We start from the raw sequence: 23,568 nt of genomic DNA, 5'->3' as shown, positions 1-23,568 counted from the left end.
CCTAATATAATTTGTGATGTGATAAAAAAATGGACACAAGAACACAAAAATTTTCCACATATATTATCTAATATACATTCTCTGCTTTTTTGAATAAGGCATGAACAGATAAAAATCCATTATCATTGGGTCAGATAATCTAATGCTTGAGGTGTGGATGCCTTTGATGTGGCTGACTCCTGTCTGATCACTAGCACTTCATGGTCTACTCCACTCTCTCCCAGCATCACGGCTGGGTATAGCCCAGGAGTCTCAAGCACTGCCAGGAGAGCCCCGTAAACACTAGCACTGTAGGGTTTGAGCAGCACCACATAATCAGGACCCTCGTATCAGAAATGATATAAAGACACAAATAAATGTCTCCCTAATTTTGAAGAGACTACATTGATTAACGGGCTGGAGCGATAGCACAGCGGGTAGGGCATTTGCCTTGCACGAGGCCAACCCAGGTTCTATTCCTCCGGCCTCTCTCAGAGAGTCCAGCAAGCTACCAAGAGTATCTTGCCCACGTGGCAGAGCCTGGCAAGCTCCCACTGGCTTATTTGATATGCCAAAACCAGTGACAGACAAGGCGCACAATGGAGACGTTACTGGTGCCCGCTCAAGCAAATCGATGAGCGGGAGGACAGTGCTACAGTGTTACTTTGATTAAAAACAGGAAGCAGAGTCAGGGAATGGATCGAACAGTTGGATATGCATCGGGCCCTAGGGCTGACCCTTGATATGGCCTGGTCTTATCCCTGATGGCTGGGCCTCCAAAGACCAACAACACCAACAAATCTTGGAAATCTCGGGTCTAACAGCCTCCTTACACCACCTGTTCCACATCAGGGACTTATCCAGGGTACAACTGGCAGCTTGACTTCATGCAAAGGATCAAATGCTCAAATGTTTAAGGTATAAATATCCATTGGTTTCTTATTGATAGCTTCCATGGATAGGCAGAAGCTTTTCCGATCTGTACTGAGAAAGTCAGAGACGTGGCTTGGTGTTTCTATGTAGTTTAGACAGATTTGGACACAGGAAGTCATTTTCTATCAACCAAAGGCATGGGTGAAGGAGTTATTACTTTTCATTTTTATGGTAAGACTGGGTATGCCATTATGCTGCTTTGGCGACTGTTGTGTTTGTTAACTTTCATGTTCTCTGAAACGAGAAACCATTTTGCCCTCAGTAAGCCAGAGAAGACCTTCTACTCCTCCAGGGTCTAAGACTCTCTAATAGTATTCCTCAGCCTAATCTGTCTGATCTTTTCTTTCAGAGGTTGATGATTCCAGGAACCCAACCCATTCATTGTCTGGCGCCCATTAAAAACTAAGTTATCATGAGGTTTCACCCCTTGTGCAGTCAGGGTCAGCATCCCTTTGTCAGCAGGAAGAAACTCCGGAAGTTGGATCTTCAACCATTTCCCTTTCAAGATTTGTCACACCCAGCGGCCTCCCCTGCCTACCCGCAATGGTGCTCTCCAAGCACAAGCCCTGCTGTGCATCCTGGGGAGCCAATCACCAAGCCTAGTATGGACAGCCTGATACCATCTGGAGAGGAAATTCAGCATAGCACAGGGAAGGCGGTCACTCGGGTGGGCAAGGACAAGGCCCCGCATGGATGCCTCTCCAGCACAGCACTGTCGCACCCGGGGTCCAGCCTGCTCAGGCCACCGCAGGGACACGCAGGGCAAGTCTCTTCACAGGCGGAACACCCCTCCAGCTCCCACTGCTCCTGCCTCTCCCCCTCATCCACCATCCTCCCAACCCTAGGTCACTAGGAACCTCTGAGGTCCTTATAAAGATCCGAGCCAGGCGCCCTCTCTCACAGAGCCAGATTCAATCTGTCTATGGTAGAAGACTGGGCTCTCAGTGTTCGTTTCCGTGGCTTGGTTGTGCTCATGACTGCAGGGCTCAGTGCTCGGGGATGGCTCCTGACAGTGCTCCGAGGAGCAGGAGGTGACTGGTGCCAGGAAGCAAATGCTGCCTCCCATGCACCAAGTACCCTCCCAGCCTGTGAGCTTTCACCTTCGGGGCTCCGGTGCCTCGAGGCAAAAAGCCTCCTTAGGGTCCAAGGCGGGAAGCCAGGGAACAACCATTGTTTGGAAGAGCCACAGCATGGGATCGAAGTGCAAGCTCAGGTCTCAATAGCGCGGGCTGTGGCGGCCTCCGATCCAAGCCCCTTTCTTGGAGATGTGCATTAGCCGATCCTAGGGCTTGGCTCTGTCCATCTCATCATAAACACCCAGACCTCCTTGCTTTTTCCTCCATCCGTCTCTGGCCAGACTCACTTGGGACCTTTCCAGACACTCAGTCTGTCTTTCTAACGTCTTCTGGGCAATCCTGGAAAAGAAGAAGGGCCATAACTGGCCTCCAAACTGTCTTTTTCAGAGGACAGATGGGCATCTGGCTCTCCAGAACTGGGGGAAATGCACACACACACACACACACACACACACACACGTAATTTGGTGCCACTGCTGACCCCTATTGTCAGGGCGTTACCGAGGATTATGGGGCCCAGGAAGGAGACGGAGGGTGTCACATATGGAGTCTTGCTCCCTAGACTGGCATATTTTCTCAGAAGCAGGAATTCACGTTCGAGAAAGCCCTGGTGGGAAGCAGCAGCGGCAGCAGGGACCCAGCCTACCCCCTGCAAGTCCCCCGTGAGGGTGCCCCAATGTCGGGGCAGAGTGCCCCTCAGTTTGCTCCCCAAAAAGTGTGCTCCAGCCCCGTCTTCCTGGACACCCCAGAGAAGAAAAGGAACTGAGAATCCAAGAGCACGAGAAGGAAGAGCCACGGGCCCTAGGCTTCTCCCTCCTGCCCTCTCTCCCGCCACGTGTGCAGGTGAGTACAAAGGTGATGCAACTGAACCAAACCCATCGCTGGTGGCCACGGCCATCATGGCCTGCTGCAAGGCAGCCTTTAGACACAGGGAGATTTCTTGTTTCTTCTTTATTTGTTTTTGTGACACACCTGTTAGAGCTCGGGGCATACTTCTGGCTCTGTGCTCAGGGTGGTGGCTGACGGAGCACAGGGGATCCTGTGGAGTGGCCGGGATGGAATTGGTACAAGGTTTTTGTGCATGCTCTTATTTCCGACAAGGAAAGAGATCTTGCAAAGCAGATATTCCCCGAAAGGACCACATCAGCCAGCAACGCAATGAATAGCCTCTTCGGAAACGGTGCAATGCAGGTTTCTGTGTGCACCTGTAGGGCACCAGTCACCAGTCACCAGCCACCCGGCGGGATCTTTCAAGAGGGATCTTCACTAAGTGCAACAGTATCCAGGTTGAAATATAGCAGAGGTGCCTCTGCCAGTGACTGCACCAAGGTCCTGAGCCAGGAGAAAACCAGTTTCCAAACGCCTCGAAGTAGGTAGGTTGTCCAGCAGCAGGCTGGCCAGCTTCTACTGCTTCCCAGGAGTTCCCTTCGCATTGCCTTTTACCCCAAATCGCCAGCAATGAGACTGACGTGTTTGGTGCCTAGATTCGGCAGGAAATCTAGTCTGTATCAGCATCTCTAGAGTATCCCCAGGGGATTTTCAAGGGGCCAGAGGGGAAGATCATGAAAGGGGGACAGAAGATGACAGCCCTCCCCCAATCGTGAACGACTTTGTCACTGTGTATCTCACCGTCATTAAATGGGGGAAAAAATAAAGGATTTAAACAAAATTAAATTTAAAACTAAAATTTGAATTAAACAATTAATTAAAATAAAATTAATTTTAATTAAAAAAACTAAAAATTAAAAGTTCACAATAAAAAGTTTTAATTTTAAAAAAGATTTTAAATTTTTGCTTTTTGGGTCATACCTGGCGATGCTCAGGGGTTACTCCTGGCTTTGCACTCTGGAATCTCTCCTGGCAGTGCTCAGGGGACCATATGGGATGCTGGGGATCGAACCCGGTTCGGCTGCGTGCAAGGCAAACACCCTACCCGCTGTGCTATCACTCCAGCCTGAAGATTTTAAAATTTTAAAATTAAGATTTTAAAATAAAAAAAATTAAAAAGCACTAAATTTTAAAGAGTTAAATTCACATCTAAAAATGACTAGGACCCAAGCATCAGGACAGGGCAGGGTCTGGAAGGAAAGTGGGATGAGGCTGTGGGGGATGGGCAGACAGAGCAGGCCACTGTCCAGGCGTCTGCACTGAGGGGGACTCTCGTGGCCCTGGTGCTGGATGGAAAGAACCCCAGAGGATGCCCTTTCTCTGTCCCTGGTCCCCGAGGGGCACATGGTGCCTCGTGGCCCCCTCCTGGGGTCCCTGCAGCTCAGCCCCAGCCTCCTCTCAGAGCTCAGGGATCTCTCCCGAGGGTGCTGGGGAACCCCGCAAGGTGCCAGGACCCCAGTGGGCTTGGCTGCTGGCACTGTCCCACTCTCTGGCAATCCTGTCCGGGTCTCGACAGGATTGAAACGTTGCTGGCTCGGTCCCAACCTTCCATTTATAGAAGCCCCAGGCCAGGCAAATCAGAGGAGACCTACACGAGAGGGTCTGGGCTAAATCTGAAAGGACAGACCTTTACACTTGGCACCTCTCAGCAGCCTACTTGGATGTGGAACAGGTAATGCGTTGTTTACAGAAAATAATATATCTATGGGCCAGAGACACTGGAGCAGGCAAAGTGCTAGCCTTCCACACAGACAACCCCGTTCCGACCCCCAACGTGTCGCTTATCCCCCAAACGCTGTCCTGTGTGATCCCTGAGCACTGAGCCAGGAGGAAGCCCTGAGCACTGCCAGATGTGTTCCCCATTCCCCAAGGTGCCACGATGAAAATGTGACACAGTGACACTTTGAAAGGCATTTTTAAACAAATGCTCTTCAAACCAACATACTTGTGTTCTGGTTTTCGTTCCTAAACATTGAAAGGACTGACAGGTGCTCTTCATAAATATGGATGCTTAGTTCTGTTTAGAAAGCGCATGGACCCTCAGGAATTACTCCTGGTAGTGCTCATATAGGATGTTGGGAATCGAACCCGGGTTGGTCCTACCCGCTGTGCTATCTCTCTAGCGCCCTCTCTTTTTTTCTTTCTCTTTCCTTCCTCCTTCCTCCCTTCCTCCCTCCTTTCTCTATCTCTCTTTCTCTCTCTTTCTTTCTTTCTTTCTTTCTTTCTTTCTTTCTTTCTTTCTTTCTTCTTTTCCATTCTCTCTCTTTCTCTCACTCTTTTTCCATGTTCCTTCAACCTTGGAAATAATAGAATGAAAGAAGCATCAGGAAAAGGTCACAGGCAGCTTTTGGCAGAAACAGCGCCCCCCAGTGTCCACACGGACAAACAGCTCATACACGGGCAGGAGGTACCTCAGTCACGCTGAGCGCCTGGACACTGAGCCCTGTTCGCAGTGACCAGCCGCTGGACGGGTTCCAGAGCGGGGGTGGCTTAGTTCCCTGCCTCACTGCGTCACAGCGGCCTGAACGGGAAATGGGCTCGGGGCTCTGCAGGTGGGTTTCTGGGGGCACCTGGTGGACATGTCTCAGGCTCTTCCCCCTTCACAGCTCCAGGGCCCAGGAAGGCTGCCTGGCGATTGTTCTGGAAGGTGCAGCTCCCTTCCGGAACGCCTCTTTGCAGCTCTGGGCTGCTGGCTTCTGAGGAGCCTGCAGGGTCGGGGAACGCAGGTTCAGGCTGTGGCACAAGCATGAAAGTTCCCCTGACCAGAGGGCAGCAATAGCCGCGAGGTCAAACTGAACAAGTGGGAAAGTGTGAGGGGATGCTGTGTGCCCTGTGACCCCCAACAGAGATCCAGTGTCATGAAGGCAGCCTGAACTCCCTCCCTCCCTCCTTCCCTCCCTCCCTCCCTCCCCCTTCCTCTCTCCCTCCCGCTCTTCCTTCCTTCCTTCCTTCCTTCCTTCCTTCCTTCCTTCCTTCTCTTCCTTCCTCTTTTTATTGCTTTAGAAATTTTTTAAAGTTACTTTTATTACACTGCCGTTATCCATAAAGTTATTGCTAACAGTTGCTTCTGGCACACAATATCCAAGCGCCAACCCCGCTGTGCTCCCTCCCTGCACCAAGGCACTCGCCCTCCCCCCTCCCAGCCCACCTCTAACGACCCCTCATGGATTCCACATTATTGCTCCAACACGACTTAAAGCAGCTGCAATGGGATTATCGGGCGATAAATGTCCAGCCCAGGGCCTTCTCACCAGCCCCGGCCTGAGAAAGCTCCCTGAGGCCAGAACGGAAGGGAAAGAGGTGTTTCTGGCTGGCCTGCGCCTTGTGGCAGCAGAAGGAGCTGGGGAGGAAACGGGTCAACACAGAGGCCGGTCCTTCCCCAGCAGGCCTTGCCTCGGCCCGACAGTGCCCCCGGCTCCCCGCACGCCCACGTGCCTCTGCACAGTCTCCACGGCACAGTCCAGAGTGGCCAAGCCCTGGTCCCGACCATGGGCTTCGGTGTCCCTCAGACAGGACGTGGCACAGGGCTCAGGGTCACAGTGCTTGAGGGCCACAGGGCCCATCACAGGGCGGCAGGAGCGGGGATCTCTTCCTCTCTCCCCGCTGGGTCTGGTGTGGGCACAGGAGGTGCTCACAGTCCCGGGGAAGTGCTCTGCCTGCGGGACCCCACGAGGAGGATCAACACAGGATCCATTTCTCTCCCTTCTGCGAACAACGATCTGTTTCCCCATTGTGTTGACTTATCTCTCAGGGGGATACAACTGACAGTGCTCAGGGCTGACTCCTGGCTCAGTGCTCAGGGGTGAGTCCTGGCTCTGTTTTCAGGGCTCCTTCTGGCTCTGTGCTCATGGATGACTCCTGGTCTGTGCTCTAGATTCCTCCTATCTCTGTCCTAAAGGAAAACTCCTGGGTCTGTGCTCCCTAGACCTAGGTTGGCTTCCCTAGACCTCCACTAGAAAATGGGATGTACTAAAGCTTTCCTTCGGGATGAGGGTAGCCAGGTTCAAACACAAGATACCCTGTGACTTTGAATTCTATCTTCAAGGGACACATTGCTACTAAAGATCTGTCTGCCATTGACCTGAAAATCGATTTTAACAAAGCATCCTGTGTTGGCTCTAACTGGTGAAGTGAGCCATTACCACAATGTTGAAGAGAACAAATTAATATCTGTTTCGAGTCATGAAAACTGTAAATAAAATTTAAAACTAGGACACAAGGAGAGAGTGCTATTGGTTGAAAACTCAAGGAAGATTTGGGTGGGAAAAATCCCCTTGATCAAGTGAGATTTGATCAAGCTGCAAATGAAAGATGTGCTCACATCTGGCAAACAGATGCTAAGGGTGATGGCTAGAAGCAAGCGTAGTAAATGTACTAGCATCAGGAAGCCCTTCCAAAGTCCACGGCGTGGCATCCAAAACCACCTACAGTGAACCCAGCTTTGCCCAGATTCAAGCAACACCACCTGCCAGGAGAATCCACGGGAGAAGCTTAAGGCAGGAGCCAGCCAAGGTGTTTTGGAAAGAGGCAGGACATGCTTGCTAGCCTGTGCTCAAACTGTCCCTATGGCAACTCCCAGCTCCATCACCGAATTACCCACTGACAGCAGAGGAAAGGATAGATGTGGCCGCGTCTCAATAAAACTTTACTCACAAGAGCAGCAGGCAGGTTGGGTTTCACAGACAGCAGAGAAAGGAATGGTTGTGGCTGTGTCCCAAAAAAACTTACTGACAAGTGGCTGTGTCCCACTTAAACTTATTGACAAGAACAGCCAGCAGTTCAAATTGGATGGGACAGAGACAAGTGGATGTGGCTGTGTCTCAATAAAACTTTATTGACATAAGAGAAGGAACACATGGAGGGTGCGGGAACCACAGATCCCGGAGGGGAAAAAAAAAAACAGGTTCCAAAAAGAGCCGAGAACACCGGCAAGTTCCAGATGGAGTAGGTGCCGCATCCCGCCTCCCCCAGATGGAACCCCGGTGACCAGAAGCCTCTACAAACACAGCTCGAGCATGCGGGAACGAGGACTTTTTCTCAAATCTGCTGGACTACACCTCCCAGGTAACCTCTGATTCCGGAAGTCACGCCCACAGCCCGCCCCCCAGCGCCAGTTTTGAAGCGTGCAGCATAAGAGAAGGAACACATGGAGGGTGCGGGAACCACAGATCCCGGAGGGAAAAAAAAAAGAAAAAACAGGTTCCAAAAAGAGCCGAGACCACCAGCAAGTTCCAGATGGAGTAGGTGCCACATCCCGCCTCCCCCAGATGGAACCCCGGTGACCAGAAGCCTCTACAAACACAGCTCGAGCATGCGGGAACGAGGACTTTTTCTCAAAACCGCGCGGCCGCGTAAGCGGCCGCGCGACATCTCTCTATGTACAAAGTGATCAATGACAAGTAAACCACCCAATCTTTCTCCATGAAAATCAGAGTTAAGTTTGGAGCACGGCCACAGCCCCAGAAACACAAGGACTTAATGCAGAACCCAGCAGCTTAGAGTAGAAAAGTGAACGGACGATGCGTTAACCCAGGCCATCATTTCTGCCCAGAGGGGAAAGGGTGTTGCCCTATTCGCCCTCTCTTCTCTGGAAAGAAGGATGGCGGCCGCATGGGAGCCTTGTGGACAGCAGGTATGAGCCGGGGGTGTGGGGGCGACTAAAACCTCATGGGAAGGGGGGCGTTCCGGTCCGTCCTTCACGCCCTACCGAGGTCACCAGTCACCTCCCACGAGCGGCTCTCCAGCACATCCACGGCCCCAGAAGCCCAAGGACTTAATGCAAAACCCAGCAGCTTGGAGCGGAAAAGTGAAGGGACTATGCGTTGATCCAGGCAATCATTTCTGCCCAGAGGGTAAAGGGTGTTGCTCCCTTCCGCCCCCCTCCCTCTGGAAAGAAAGATGGCGGCCACATGGGAGCCTTGTGGACAGCAGGTATGAGCCGGGGGTGTGGGGGCGACAAAAACCTCATGGGAAGGGGGACGTTCCAGTCCGTCCTTCACGCCCTACCGAGGTCACCAGTCACCTCCCACGAGCGGCTCTCCAGCACATCCACGGCCCCAGAAGCACAAGGACTTAATGCAGAACCCAGCAGCTTGGAGCGGAAAAGTGAACGGACTATGCGTTGATCCAGGCCATCAAGTCTGCCGGAGGGGAAAGGGTGTTGCCCCATTCGCCCTCTCTTCTCTGGAAAGAAGAATGGCGGCCGCATGGGAGCCTTGTGGACAGCAGGTATGAGCCGGGTGTGTGGGGGCGACTAAAACCTCATGGGAAGGGGGGCGTTCCGGTCCATCCTTCACGCCCTACCGAGGTCACCAGTTGCCCCCCCACGAGCAGCTCCCCAGCACGGCCACAGCCCCAGAAGCACAAGGGCTTAATGCAGAACCCAGCAGCTTGGAGCAGAAAAGTTAAAGGACTATGCATTAATCCAGGCAATCATTTCTGCCCAGAGGGGAAAGGGCGTTGCTCCCTTCCGCCCTCCTCCCTCTGGAAAGAAAGATGGTGGCCACATGGGAGCCTTGTGGACAGCAGGTATGAGCCGGGGGTGTGGGGGCGACTAAAACCTCATGGGAAGGGGGGCGTTCTGGTCCGTCCTTCACGCCCTACCGAGGTCACCAGTTGCCCCCCACGAGCGGCTCTCCAGCACAGCCACGGCCCCAGAAGCACAAGGACTTAATGCAGAACCCAGCAGCTTGGAGCAGAAAAGTGAACGGACTATGCATTGATCCAGGCCATCAAGTCTGCCGGAGGGGAAAGGGTGTTGCCCCATTCGCCCTCTCCTCTCTGGAAAGAAAGATGGCGGCCACAAGGGAGCCTTGTGGACAGCAGGTATGAGCTGGGAATGTGGGGGCAACTAAAACCTCATGGGAAGGGGGGCGTTTCGCTCCGCCGTTCACGCCCTACCGAGGCCACCAGTTGCCCCCACAAGCGGCTCTCCAGCACGGCCACAGCCCCAGAAGCACAATGACCTAATGCAGAACCCAGCAGCTTGGAGCAGAAAAGTGAATGGACTATGTGTTAATCCAGGCAATCATTTCTGCCCAGAGGGGAAAGGGTGTTGCTCCCTTCCGCCCTCCTCCCTCTGGAAAGAAAGATGGTGGCCACATGGGAGCCTTGTGGACAGCAGGTATGAGCCGGGGGAGTGGGGGCAACTAAAACCTCATGGGTCGGGGGGCGTTCCGGTCCGTCCTTCATGCCCTACTGAGGTCACCAGTCGCCCCCCGCGAGCGGTTCTCCAGTATGGCCATGGCCCCAGAAGCACAAGGACTTAATGCGGAACCCAGCAGCTTGGAGCAGAAAAGTGAACGGACTATGCGTTGATCCAGGCCATCAAATCTGCCGGAGGGGAAAGGGTGTTGCCCCATTCGCCCTCTCCTCTCTGGAAAGAAAGATGGCGGCCACATGGGAGCCTTGTGGACAGCAGGTATGAGCTGGGAGTGTGGGGGCAACTAAAGCCTCATGGGAAGGGGGGCGTTTCGCTCCGTCCTTCACGCCCTACCGAGGCCACTGGTTGCCCCCCACGAGCGGCTCTCCAGCACGGCCACGACTCCAGAACACAGAAACCAATTTCTTAACTATCTGACTTTCAGTAGAAATACTTCCAGGGTCAATAGGTAAAATAGCAGAAATCCAAAACCAACATTTAATTCTTGAACCCAGCTGTAGAAAGCAAATCACTTCACAATGCTTTTTCAGCATGTCTGCTTTGGGGTGGGGGGTAAACTAAATAATAGTGGTGAATCTTTTATTGGAACAATGAATCTAATCAAAGCATATAGAGTGTTAACTAGAATTCATCTGCCTCACAGGGACGGGGAGGGGTGGGGGGTGGGGTTTTATTGGGGTTCTTCATGGTAAAAAATAAGTATTGGTAAAGGGAAATGTGTTTGATATCTGCATGACTGAGACATAAACCTGAAAGCTTTGTAACCTTTCCCACAGTGATTCAATAAATAAATAAAATAAAATAATAAAAAAAAAACTTTATTGACAAGAACAGCAGGCAGTTCAGATATCACAGACAGCAGAGAAAGGAATGGATATGGCTGTGCCTCAATAAATCTTTATTGACAAGAACAGCAGGCACTTTGACTTTAACAGTACAGAGAGGAATAGATGTGGCTGTGTCTGAATAAAACTACTGACAAGAATAGCAGACAGTTTGGATTTGATGGACAATAGAGAAAGTCATCAATGCAACTGTGTCCCTACAAAACTTTATCAACAAGAAGAGTAGGCAGGTTGGATCTGCCCCAAGCTCTAGTCTGGGGACCAAAGGCAAAAGAAAAGATTGTTGGTGGCTCTTAACACTATGGATGAGCTTTTCACTCAAAGGAAGAAACAGCAAGGGCAAGAATTATTTACCGCCATCTCCTCTACCTGGGTAGAATTGGCAGGATGTTGAAAGGTTTAAGATAGGGATTGATACCAACAAACTCCATCATCAATGCAGCTCAGACGAGTCGGTTTTCTGACTTGTGAAATCAACTAGCCGGCTGAACAAGACCTAGATTGTGAAAAGATTAAGATGTCTGCTTACTGGAGGCAGATTAGCAATGGAGTCACAAAGGTACCTTCTGTCCTAACACAGGGAATACCGTGCTGATTAAATTGCAGCCAGCCTCGCTGTATTTCATCTTATAAAATGCCCCGTATTCTCCTTTCTGTTAAAAACACATAAAGAACACATAAAACGGGAGGGCTTCTGGGGTGATTATCTTTCACGTTTGTGTTCTTTATTCACTACAGAGGAAAAGTAAGATCATAAAGTCTCACCGGATTAATGGGACAGTGTCTGAATTTTTATAGATGTCTCCTAATTCCTTCCCAGGGGCCAGAACTAGCAGATACATTTGTTGAAAGGGGATATCATTCATCACATCTCTTGTGGGCTAAGAACTTGCAATTCGATACAGCACAGCCCATCACTTTATTCAAAATTGAACAATGAGCAACAGGATGTCAGTTTATTCTTATTTATGCAACCTATGATAAATATGGACACATTCATTCAGTGACCACTTTCTGCTGGGGAGTCAGCAAGCGTACAAATGTCTACAGCAATTTATTCGTCTGTGGTTCAAACCGTCTTCTCTGAGACACATCCTAACTCCTTCAGTACGATGAACTATTTCAGCTGCTTGCTTTGCAAGACAGGACATAGGATATGAGGGGTTAGAATTTGGGGGAAAAAAGAGCTGATTTTGTTACACAGTAGAAACTTGCCATGTACCCAGAAAATCTGAAACATACATCTAAGATTCTGACGATAATGTCAGAAAGGCACATTTATTTGTTTTTAATGTGCTGCCTGGGAAGGTTTCTTAGAACCTAATAATAGTTACTGGGTTCAGAAGAGTGCCTTTAGGGGAAAAGTATATGTAAATAATAATGATTTTCTATTGGATTTTGGGAGTCGCTGGGGCTATGCCCAGCTGACTCCTGGCTCTGCACTCAGGTCTTACCTGCGAGGGGCTCAGGGGACCGTTCGGGGGCATAATATCATGAGGAGCCGTGCTCAGTCCTGTTCGATCTGATTTTGGCTGTGATTCTGAGGCCGTGAATTAAATAGGAAGGACCCATGACGGCGACTGGGAATTGCTGCTCGCACCCGGTCTGCTTGCAGGGAAGGGGAAGGGGAAGGGGAAGGGGAAGGGGAAGGGGAAGGGGAAGGGGAAGGGGAAGGAGAAGGGGAAAGGGAAGGGGAAGGGGAAGGGGAAGGGGAAGGGGAAGGGGAAGGGGAAGGGGAAAGGGAAGGGGAAGGGGAAGGGGAAGGGGAAGGGGAAGGGGAAGGGGAAGGGGAAGGGGAAGGGAGGCGCGGAAACCACCAGTCCCACTACCTGGATGGGAGAGTGCACCACTGCCACCGGGTGGAAGAGGGGAGAATTGCTGCCAGCCAGCCCCCAACAAACAACCCACCGGGCCTCAGGGGCTGGGGGAGAGGCAGGGGGACAGAGAAGGGACCACCAGGACAAAGACAGCTGGAAATGGTGACTCTGGACAAGAGCTTTGTGCCGAAAGGAGGCAAAGGGACACACAGGATAACTCTCAGTACCTGTATCGCAAACCATAATGCCCAAAGGGGGAAGAAACAGAGACAGAGATGAGACAGAGACAGAGACAGAGACAGAGACAGAGACAGAGAAGGAAAGTGCCTGCCATAGAGACAGGCTGGGGGGAGGGTGGCGGGACAGAAACTGGGGACATTGGTCGTGGGAAATGTAACCTGGCAGAGGGGCTGGCATTGCAATACTGTAAGACTGAAACCCAATCAGCAACAACTTTGTAACTGTATCTCAGGGAGATTCGATAATTCAAAAACAACAACAAATTATCCAGAGGGTGGGTCAGAGCAACAGAAAATTTGGTGGGATGCCTTGCAGCGGCAGACTGAGTTTTGATGCCCAGCATCCCACTTGGTCCCCCAAGCACGGCCAGCAGAAACTACTGAGTGCAGAGCCACGAGTACCCCCTGAGCATGTTCCCCTTGAGCACCGCCGACTGTTCACCCTCTGAAAACGCCAAAAAAATGATCGAGTGTCAAAGCTGAGAAACCTTGACCTCCGGACAAATAGATTCATTTAAAATGGGAGTTGGAGGAGAAAATTCTTCCACTAATCTCATTCAAAGTCTGACTTAAATATCTTTCATGTAAGCGTCATCGATGTTTCGCCCCAATAGGACATTTCTGTGGTCTGGATTAGACAGAACAACTGTGCATGTTACTAACAACCAAGCTAGAGGAAGTTATTTGTTTCTGCTCTAAGAAGTACTCCCAGCTCAGTATTCCTCCTGCGAGGCCCGAGAGCCTCAAAGTCTGAGCTTTCAAAATGAAAAGAAGTGCCCAAACCTAGTGAGTCGTCTCCCAGGGCCAAAGGAACTTTTTCCAGCTCGCAAGAGTCTCCAAGCTACATTGAAAGGTTTTGATTTGTCCCAAACACAAAGATTTCCATTCGAAAGGACCCGTGCACGCCTGTGTCCACTCAGTGCTAAGTCCAGACGTGGAAACCACCCAAAGGCCCAACCACGGACCAAGGGATGAAGAAGTTGTGAGACATAGACAAACAGTGGGACCCGCTCTGCTCTACGAACAAAATCATGCAGCCTGCAGCCCCATGAATGGAGCCATGAGCATCATGCGCAGTCCAGCCAGTCCGAGGGACAGGGGCTGACACGGTGCTCTCTCACGGCAGGACTTACAGGGACATAGCCAGGGAGCAAGGAGGGCCCAAGGCAACACGCGGGCAAACTGAGCCCGGCCCTTGGGGGAGGGAGGTGGGTACCCAGTGCCAGATGTGTGTCGGGATGATGTGCACGCTAAGCACCATTAACTGCCTTTCAATCACAGAGGCTCAAACAATCAAATGGGGGGTAAAAAACTACATTGAAACAGTCAAAGTTACAGTTTATTCTTTTTTCTTTTGCTTTTTGGGTCACACCTGGCGATGTCAGCTGCATGCAAGGCAAACGCCCTACCAGCTGTGCTATCGCTCCAGCCCCGCCCCAGTATTCTTAAAGTAAAGGAAGCATCAGATAAAATTTCAAATTTCTAACACAAGACCCAGGTAATGGCTTGTGCTGAGAGGTCCAGTGGAATATAAGAAATGTCTTTTCTTGTTTCTGCCGAGAGGAAGCAGCATCATGAATAGCTGAGCCTTGGCACGACTAGAAGAAGACACAGCAGAAACTAGCTAAACAACGTCTGAGATGCTGGAAACTCTGAAGGACTTTTCTCTAGGTTTCTCCATGAAGAAGGAGGAGGGTGATGCATATTTCAATATATAGGGACTTGAGGATTAGTCATAGCACTAATTAAGTACTAGTTTACATTAACAGTTTTACTTTCATACTTAATTAACATGATTGGAGCTCATAGCATTATCCCAGAATGAAGAATAATATTTTTTAATTATTTTTTATTTTTTAGGAATAATACTCATACTGCCAATATCACTAAGAATAAACAGGAAGGCTGTTTGTCTTGGCAGGCATTGTGTTCAATGGTAGGTAAAAGACGTAGGTAAAACAGAAAAACAACTTTAAGTTAAGGGATGATTTGTAGTTCTCCAAAATTACATGTTTCCAAATAAAGAAGGCTAAACTCTTTAAAGTCAGAAATGTTATCCTTGTCACTGTATCGCTGTCATCCCGTTGTTCATGAATTTGCTTGAGTGGGCACCAGTAATGTCTCTCTTCATCCGTGTCATGTGCTATTGTAGCCCGATGGCATATTGGGGGCTCTTTCAGGGTCAGGGGAATGAGGACCATCATTGTTACTATTTTTGTCATATCGAGTACGCCACGGGGTAGCTTGCCAGGCTCTGCTGTGCAGGCGGGATACTCTCGGTACCTTGCCGGGCTCTCCGAGAGGGATGGAGGCTTTTGGGGCAGCCTCTAATCACCTTTACAGGTGAAAGAAATAAATCAAGTGAAATACTTTAGATAAAATGTCAGAATACATTATATAATCCCTTTAATAAATGGTTCTCGGCAGCTCCGGCCGAAACTCACGCATGACTGAAGACCCACAGAACAAGATAAGCGGAACTCTCTGAGACCTTGGACTCCAGGCTCAACGGACCCAGGGACAGAGGTTCTCTGCTTGCTCCCACCAACCGCAGGTGACAAAGGGATTATAATCAGGAGCCCCACCATACCCTGCCTGTCTGCTTCCACCAGTCACCCAAGACCCAGGGATCGGAATGCGCACAGAAGACCCACCCTACCCCTACCGGGACCATATAAATACCCCACTGGCAGACCTCCACTACCGACACTACCTCCACTACCCAGCCGTCAGCACACTCCAGGACACTTTCCGGACCCGCGCGGCCGCTTCGCGGCCACGGGACCCATCATAAGACACTAAATACCCATCTTCCGGAATTGCCGTACAATATCTGATAGGGTTCAAATATGGTAACACCTACAAGGGCGATTAGAGGTCGCCCCAAAAACCTTAGGTTATGACAGGCCCTAGAGGTCATTCAGGTCCAGCTCCATATGGGGCTTTGAGAGTATGACCAAATCATCGGTAACTCCTCACCTATACTCACTGGGAGACCTGGTCTAGGTTCGGTGACATTAGACTGCCATCCTTGAACCTCACTGGAGAGGTCCCTATCCCATGACCCTGATCATGCCGTTCACTCTGAAGGTGGAAAGAATCAAAGCCTGGGTCCATGCTTCACATGTGAAAACTGCCTCCCCCCTTGAAGACAGGACGACAATGGCCAGTGGTGTGTCCTGCCAACTGGAGCCTCTCCCTCCAAGATAAAACTGAAGAAAGTGATTGAAGGGATCCTAGGGAGTGGCACGGGTTATTCTCTGCTTCTGTTTGCTCAGCTGTGAAGCAAACTCACTATGAGCCCAAATTTTGGCACTGGGTACTTTCTGCCACTATGACGGGTAGAATTATAGCCAATGACACCCAGGAAAGACGGAGACTGCACAGTTTCACCTTGGTCTGTACCAGTTATGGCCCATCCTGGGACTTGTGTTTGTTTAGGGACCTATAACTTATAAGATTCCCCCTGTTGAGCCGATTTTAACCCAGAAATATAGGATAGACTCCCAGCAATTGTTACCAAGGGTCAGCTAGAAGACTTGGTTTGTTTGCACATATGACCTAACGTCTGGCTTGTCCCCTTCCTATCTCATTGACTCCGGTACAGGCATATTGTTATGGAAGGGGAGCTGGGAAGGTCAACTTCTCACCCTGATCCCACCCCTCATGGGACCCCTAGTGCTCCTGCTTCTGTTCCTGACTGTGGGCCCCTGTTTCCTGGATGAGTTGGTGGCATGGAGTTTGTGAAAGAACGTGTCAGTACCATTCAGCTTAAGGTACTCAGAAAAGTATTTCCCTCTGAAACAATTGTAGGGGTCAAGATTGACCCTGCTCAACCACGGGCATAAAAGAAAAGGGAGGAATGAGAGACAGAGAAGCAAAGGCAGCGCCATGACAGGCTCTTACAGAAGCCAGAAAAAGCTGGGCGTAGGTTTCAGTTCTGGAATTCCTGCGAATTGGGCACAGACACCTGGAACTGAGTCATGATTTCCCTGAAGCAAGATAGCCTGGGTGAGGTCAATGATGGGTTACCAATCAGGTGCAGGTAGGGAAGCTTCCCTATGTAACTCCAACTTATACCCAATCAGCTAAGTACAAGTAGTGAGAAACCCCTCATACTGCAGCTGAAATGGTAGTCTGCGGAAAGTCCCTGTTCCATGATGCTATGGGAGAAAAGTCCTTCAGTTTTGAGACTCGGGGCCACTCGTTCTGAGAAGGCTGCCTCTGTGTCGGTGAGCTTGATGAGGGCCCTAGCTTGAGCTAGCCGAGCTAGCTAATAAAAACCCTTTGCTTATTGTATCGCAACTTGTCTTCGTGTGAGTGCTCTGGGGAGATCTCGGCCCGGTTTGACACCACCAACAATGAAAATTACACCCACAACACTAACACAACAGCACAACCACGAGCAACACAGATACAACCACCAGCACTGACGACACTGTCACACCCACAAGCACAGCAAACTCAACAGGAAAGCCAGGAAGAATGCCCAGCCACTGGCATACCTGTGAAACCAAGAATCAGCCTAATGAATGCGAGCACCAAAAAGGAAGGAAAACCCACCCCCACACGCCAAGAAACCAGAAGCAATTTTACCGTGTCTTGCCAAGAAAGCGATTGGGCCATTACTTGTCTTCAGTGGGAAAAATCCGTGCATGGGGTTGTAAAGGCACTAGATATGGCCCCACATCCATCCTAGGGGGTCTCTCTCCTTGGCTTCTATGTCTGTCTGAGGCAGGGGAGCCCCAACCCCAATTCCAGAAATTCTGGGCCAGCCAGGCCAGCTGAGCCCACCCTGAGCCCTGAGCACTGAGTACCGAGTGTGGCCGGGCCAGCTGAGCCCAGCCCTGAGCACGGAGTACCGAGTGTTTGGGGGCTCCAGCCCTGCTGAGAATCCGGAGCCTGGTCAGCTGTGGGTGGGCGTGTTTGTGCCTTCAGTCCTGCACCCATGGATGAGGATGCTGCGGGTGCTTTCTCGGGGTGTCCGACCCAGCAGTGGCCTCAGAGTCCATGGCGCGGGACCTCTGTGCCCACGGGTAGGGGGCAGATGGCGGCTGTCTCCACCTCAGCGCGCCCCCGCACACCTGGAGGAGATGCCCGCGCAGGCGCGTTCACTGCCCCCTGAACATCATGTCCACACACCGTCTGTGCGTCCACCAGCAGGAGCCTTCAGTGGCCGCTGTCCACGCTGCGGGCCTTTTTCCTCCTGCTAGGGCCCAGCAGGGGCGCTGAGCCGGGAACAGCGCCTGCCCTTCAGCCAAGCGGCTCCCCCTTTCCATCAATGCCAAGATATTCCTGTTCCACTGAGCAGCTGCTCAGGTTTGGGGGGGCAGGTTGGGCTGCGTGACTGGTCTGCAGGAGACTCAGCATTAAATGACCTTGCAAACGCCCCGGATCCAGGCTGCAAAGCGGGAAGAGGCTGCAGCTGGGAAGAGTTAGGCTGTTCTTCCGGTGCCAGGGGTTGTACCTCCCCAGCGCGGGCTGACGGGGAAGGGGATGGGTGCGCCCTCTGCCCTGCACCCCCGTCGATGGCTGCCCTTCCCCACCGCACCCAGCATCCGCATGAACCTTCTCATAACGTCCAGGATGGTTCTGGAACACTGGGAACCCACGTCAGACTCTGCACTGGGTGCTCCTGGCATGTGTCCTTAAGGCGATTGCTTCAGAGATGGTTACCTACCCTACACGCTCTTCTCTATAATCACACACAATAGTAGAGAATTTGATTGTCTAGTATTCACAGCAGGTTTATCCTTTTGTAGCCAAAATGATGGTGTCCCTTCCTTCCTTCCTTCCTTCCTTTCTTCCTGCCTTACTTCCTTTCTTTCTTTCCTTTTTCTTTGTCTTTCTGTCTTCCTTCCTTCCTTCCTTCCTTCCTTCTTTTCTTCCTTTCTTTCCTACTTTTTTAGTCATGGTGAATTGCATAGTTACTCATCATTGAATTTCAGGCATAGGATATTCCATTCCAGTCCCACCAGTGCTCACATGCCTCCTCCAGTGTCCCCAGTTTCAGTCCTGAGCCTGTCTCTCATGGACGCACTGTCTGCCTCTTTTCAGCACTGCATTCTGCTCCAAGTGACCGCTGCCCCCGCCAATGGCCTATTGTAGCCTGTTCTCCCCTGCCCCAGCCCCTACAACTAGCAAGTTTTCTGCTGGAAACTGGTTCTCATTCTCTGTTTCGGTTGCCTTGTGTTATTCCCCGACTCTGTTTCTTCATATCCTGCACGGTAGGAAGACCATTCATGTCTGTGCTTCTTCCTCTGACGCATTTCACTTTGCCTGAAACTCTCGAGAACCACTGATGTGGTAGCACATGACATGACTTCATCTTTCCTATGACTGAGTAGTATTCCACTGTGTATCAGGGTTCCTCGATCCACTCATCGGCTCTTGGGCACTTGGGTTGGTTCCACATTTTGGCTCCTGTGAGTGACTAGTGCTGCAATGAACACAGGAGCGTAGAAGTCTTTTCTGCATTGTGGTTTTGGACCCCAGTATATAACCTACTGCTGGGTCATATGGAAGTGCAATTCCTAGTTGATTGAGAAAGGTCCCTGTTGTCTCCCTAAAAGCCCGGGCCAGTAGACACTGCCCCAGCAGTGAGCACGAGGCTTCCTGTCCCCGCATCCACACCAGCACTGCTTGTTCTGGTTGGTTTGCTTGATTTTGGCTTTCAGGGTTACACCTGGAGATGCAAGGAATAACCTACATCGGCAGTCAGGAATTACTGCTCCTGGTGGTGCTCGGGTTATTCCTGGCTCTACACTCAGGAATTACTCCTGGCGGTGCTTGGAGGACCACATGGTTGTGCAGGGGATTAAACCCTGGTCGGCCAACGCCCTCCCCTGTGCTGTCGTTCCAGGCCCGGTTGCTCTCGTTCTTCTGGATGTGTGCCAGTCTCTTGGCATCAGATGACATCTTGTTTTGAGTGGCATCTCCCTGATCATGAGCAATGTTGAGCATTTTCTCACACGCCTTTTGGCTGGTTGTATTTCTTCTTTGAGGAAGTTTCTGCTCAGCTCTTCTCTCCAGTTTTTGATGAGGTTGGATTTCTTTTTTCTTGTAAAGTTCTACCAGTGCCTTATATAACTTGGAGATTGATCCTAAGTCAGATGAATGGTTTCCACTTGTCATTGGGCCATTTTATTTTTCTTAAATTTTTATTAGTGAAACACCATGAGGTACAGTTGTAGACTTACAAAGTTGTGTGCTTGGGTTTCAGTTATACAATGATCGAATACCCATCCCTCCACCAGTGCCCAGACTCCAACACCACCAGTCCCAGTATCCCTCCCTCCCCCATCCCCCACAACCCACTCCACCTCTGTGGCAGGGCATTCCCTTTTGTTATCTTTCTCATTTTGAGTGCCATGGTTTGCAAAAGAGCCATTGAATGGCAATCTTTTTCGGTCTATAGTCTACTCTCATCACGCATTTTCAGTGGGCCAGTTTTGTATTCTGGTCATTGTTTCTTTTGCAGTTCAGAAGCTTCTAAATGTATGTATGTATGTATGTATGTATTTAGCTTTTTGGGTCACACGTGGCGATGCTCAGGGGCTACTCCTGGCTCTGCGTGCAGGGATTACTCCTAGCAGTTCTCGGGGAAATATATAGGATGCTGCGGATCAAACCCCGGTCAGCCATATGCAAGGAAAGCAGCCTATCCCTCCGCTCTGGCCCTAAGGTTCTGAATTTCATGTAGTCCCAATTGTTTCTCTTGATTTGTTTGGTGTGGCCAGTGGTCTTGCCTCATTGAGGATGCCGCTAACTTCAATATAACGGAGATTTCTGCTAATCTTTTCCTCTATATACCTTATGGATTCAGGTCTGATATCCAGGTCTTTAATTCCTATTGATTTTATTTTGTGCACGGCATTAGGAATGGGTGAGTTCATATTTTGACAGTGACTGCCAGCTTTTCCAGTACCACGAGTTTTAGAAGGTTTTCCTTGCTCTGCTTTACGTAACATAGAGTTTAAACAGCAGGAAATGAGCGTTTATATAAGTTTATATGAGTGTTTACAAAATAACATTTTATTGTTATCCTATAACTATGAATAATTAGCCCACTATATATTTCCTGTGTGTATGCATACAGCAGGTAGGTTGACATATATATTTAGCACATACTGATACAGATATGCAGAGATGTGTTACTTGAAGGCTTTAGTCTTCTCTCTGTAGAGAGAAACAACGGTCCTCAGACTCACATGAAATATAAGAGGCACTAGAGAGAGAGTATAGCACGGATGGACGGTGCTCGCCTGTTCCAGTCTCACATCATACACGGCCCCCTGGCACTGCCAGGAGTGATACCTGAGCACAGAGCCAAGAGTCAGTCCTCAGAAAGGCCCAAAATAAAAATAGCATAAAAAATAAGTGCCATATTGCTTAGACTTTGTTGCTGTCTTCACCCATGCTAAACACATCACATTGTCACAAACAGTGTTTGAGCTGGAGAGGGTAGGGTGTCACTCACTCAAGGGATTGGGTCATTGTAGCTTTGGACCACGGCTGGACTTGACAGAGACACTTTGCTTGTTGCAAAACACCCACACCGTCATCCTTCCCTACTAGAAAAAGGTACAACGGCAAGACACACTGAAGTTTGTTATCCGCAAAGAGAAATAGGGTCAACTCGTATTCTTCAACGGGAGGAACCCCAACACGGATGCAAACAAAAACTCCCAGCCGCGTGCGGTGCGCCCCTCAGCAACATCTCAGGCCTGGATTCCCTGGCTGGCCGCCATCTCCCCCGATGAGCCCCGAGTGTCCACTGAAGGCCGTTCCCATAAGGCCTCACCCACGCCCCGACCCCCCAGAGGGTGGGGAGCCCGGGGAGGCTCAACTCTGCGGGCCCCCATGTCCAGGCACCTCGTGGCCGTGCCCAAGCCCACCCGCCCTCCGCTCTGTGCTCCCGACGGTCCCATGTGCGCACATGGTGGGGGGTGCGGGGAGGTTCCACCACGCAGAATCCCCGAGCCCCGAGTCCTAGGTCACGCGCCACGTCACTAAGAGTATGCCGGAAGGAACACTGGTTCCTAGGGACATGCCGCACCTGCACCCTCCAGCCTGGACGCTAGTTGCCAAAACAGGACTTGAATTCCTCCTACAGACCAGGCCCAGCTTGGTGCCCTGCGCCTGCGGCTGCCCGCTGGCTCTTGCGCCGCAGGCCCGCACCTACCCACAGCTTGATCACCCCCTTTCTGACCCTTCCGCCCACGGTGATTGCCCTCACCTCTGAGGGGGTGGCAGAGACCTGCTGCAGCGGGAATGGGGACCCCAGGATACAAAAAAGGGACCAGGGCTCAGGGAAATGGGATGAACCAGAGGGAGGCAGGCCCAAGGGGGGTGTGGCAGCCCAGAAGAGGGGGCGTGGCAGCCCCAGGACAGAATGAGGTGGACCCTAAACCATATCAGGACCCAGAGAGATCACAGAGGGTCCCGTGCAATTCCCTCTATGCTGCGGTCCCCTGAATATCTCCGGGGGCAGTGGCCGGTACTACCCAAACCCTGCCCAAAATCCTAAGAGGGAATCCAAGGGACCCGACTTCAAGGACTCCCGTCTTAAACATGCCTATCCGTTGGGCGCACCCTGCACTGCTCGAAGGATGCAAAGAGTGCGCAGAGGCGGCCGCAGAGCGTGAGGGCACAAAGTTCCTAGTGGGAAGGGGAAGGCCCAGCACGTGCAGGATCAACGGGTCGAAGCCTGACCCAGTACCAGCTGTGTGAGGCTCCTGGGGAAGATTCCAATTCAGTGGGACCCCTTGCCTGGGCGCTCAATGCACGAGCCCAAGCCCACACGCCCTTTGCTCTGTGTGCCCGACCGTACCATGCGCGCACATGGCAGGGGGGGCATGGGGAGGTTCCACTGCGCGGGACCCCCGTACCTGGAGTTCTGAGGCCACGCCCTACATCACTAAGGGTATCCAGGAAGGAACGCTGGTTCCTAGGGACGCGCCGCACTGGCACACTCCCACTGGGACGCTAGTCTTGGACGCTAGTCGGCAACACGGGACGGGACATGAATTCCTCCGTCAGACCAGACGCAGCTTGGTTCCCAGCACCTGGGGCTGCCCGCTGACTGTTCCGCGACAGACCCGCACCTGTCCGCAGCTCGATCACCCCCTTTGAGACCCTTCCGCCCACGGTGAGTGCCCAAGGGGGGGACAGAGACCTGGGGCTGCGGGGATGGGGGACCAGGGGTCAGGGAAACGGGGCCAGCCCGAGGGAGGGAGGCCCCAGGGGAGGGGGTGTGGTAGCCCCTGGACAGAAGGAGGGAAGCCAAGGGAGGAGGGTGGGGAGCCACAAGGGAGGAGGGTGGGGAGCCCCTAGAAAAATGATGGGAATTGCCAGAGAGAATGGGGAACAGTGAGGGAGGAAGTTGAGAGTCCCCAGGGAGGAGGGTGAGAGACCAGAGGGAAGACTCCAAGGAGTCCCTAGGGAGGAGAGTGGGAGTCTCGAATGAGAAAGGAGGGAAACCCTAGGGTAGGTAGGTGGGATTCCAGAGGGGAGAGTCCAAGGAGCCCCTAGGAAGGAGGATGAGAGTTCGAGGGAGGAGGATGTGGAGCCCCTAGGAAGGAGGGCGGGAGTCCAGAGGGAAGACGCCAAGGAGTCTCTAGGGAGGAG

The sequence above is a fragment of the Sorex fumeus genome, unplaced genomic scaffold, assembly GCF_029834395.1.
Source record: "Sorex fumeus unplaced genomic scaffold, SorFum_2.1 ptg000137l, whole genome shotgun sequence".
NCBI classification, from domain to species: Eukaryota; Metazoa; Chordata; class Mammalia; order Eulipotyphla; family Soricidae; genus Sorex; species Sorex fumeus.
The sequence above is the reverse complement of the archived record's forward strand: the minus strand, read 5'-3'. Positions refer to the sequence as shown.